Here is a 1,520-nt window from a genome sequence, read left to right on the forward strand (position 1 = left end):
AGCCTTCGGGACCTTTATTTGCTGGTGAGGCATGACCCAAAATGAGAAAAAACAATTGTAAACTTGAATGAATAATTGAAACATGGAATGCATGAAATATGAACCTAGAGAAATTAGAAATCACTAACATGAAATGGAACACATAAAGACTAATATTCTAGCTGTTAGTGAGCTGAAATGACTGTTATTTAGAATCAGACGATTATACGGTTTCCTATGCCAGGAATGATACAATCAAGAGGAATGGCACGCATTCGTTGTCAAAAGGGATATTTCAAGATCTCTCTTGAAGTACAGTTCTGTCAGCGATAGGAAAATGTCTATCTGCATATATGGAAACGCAATCAATACAGCTATTTAAAATTGATGCACCAACCACTAAAGCTCTCACTCGCTCACTCATTGCTATTGAGCCAATGACGACTCACAATAAGCCTATAGGACAGGTTAGAACTGCCTTTTTGGGTTTCTGAGACTGTAACTCTTCATGGGAGTAGAAAGCCTCATCTTTCACCTGAGGAGCAAGTGGTGGTTTTGAACAGCTGACCTTGAGGTTACGAGCTCCATGCATAACCACTATGCTACCGGGACTCCTCCAGTGATGCAGAAATTGAAGAACTCTAACAACTGCAGTCTGAAATTGATCAATCATGCAATCACGATGCATTGATAATTATTGGCAATTGGAATGCAAAAGTGGGAAACAAAGAGGAAGGAACAGTAGCTGGAAGTTACAGTCTTGGTTTTGGCAATGAAGCTGAACATCACATGATAGAATTTTGCAAGATCAACAACTTATTCATAACACATACCTTTTCAATAATACTAAAGGTGTCTCTACACATAGACTTTTCCAGAGGGAAAACACAGAACTCAAATCACTACATCTGTGGGAAGAAACAGAGAAGCTCAATATCAACAGCTAAAACCGGGCTAGGGGCTGACTGGGGAACAGGCCATCAATGGTTGATATGTAAGTTCAGGTTGAGGCTGAAGACAAGTTTAAAAGTCCATGAAAGTCAAAATGCAGCCTTGATAATATCCTACCAAAATCTTGAGATGATCACAAGAACAGATTGGATGCACGAAATCCTAAGGACATCAGCAAAAGGTCATTTCAGAGACAGGACATAAAGAAAATATCAAACCAGATGTCAGAAGAGACTTTGAAATTTGCTTCTAATCATAGAGTAGCTAAGGAAATGTAATAAATGATGAAGTCAAAGAGCTGAATGGAAAATTTCAAAGGGCACGTTGAGAAGACAGTAAAATAGTATAATAAAATGTTCAAAGGCCTACATTTGGAAAACAAAAAAAAAGAACATGCTTAACATACCTCTTACTGAAAGAACTCACAAAAGAAGTCAAGGCTCAAGTTGAAATCTCGAAAAATTCTATGGGTGAAATATTGAATGATGCAGGAAACATACAAAGAGGATGGAAAGAACACACAGATCTACTGTACCCAAAAGAACTAGGAAACATTCAACCATTGCAAGAAGTAGCATATATGCAAGGAC

General features: G+C 38.0%; 1 protein-coding gene across 2 annotated transcripts in view; it reads right to left on the bottom strand.

Annotated features, from left to right (window-relative positions):
* Positions 1 to 1,520, bottom strand: part of CNTN1 (contactin 1) — a 395,926-nt gene that overhangs the window by 99,178 nt on the left and 295,228 nt on the right. The window lies entirely within an intron of this gene.

The sequence above is a fragment of the Echinops telfairi genome, unplaced genomic scaffold, assembly GCF_000313985.2.
Source record: "Echinops telfairi isolate 266 unplaced genomic scaffold, ASM31398v2 ScPeMD7_12;HRSCAF=54, whole genome shotgun sequence".
Classification (NCBI taxonomy): Eukaryota; Metazoa; Chordata; class Mammalia; order Afrosoricida; family Tenrecidae; genus Echinops; species Echinops telfairi.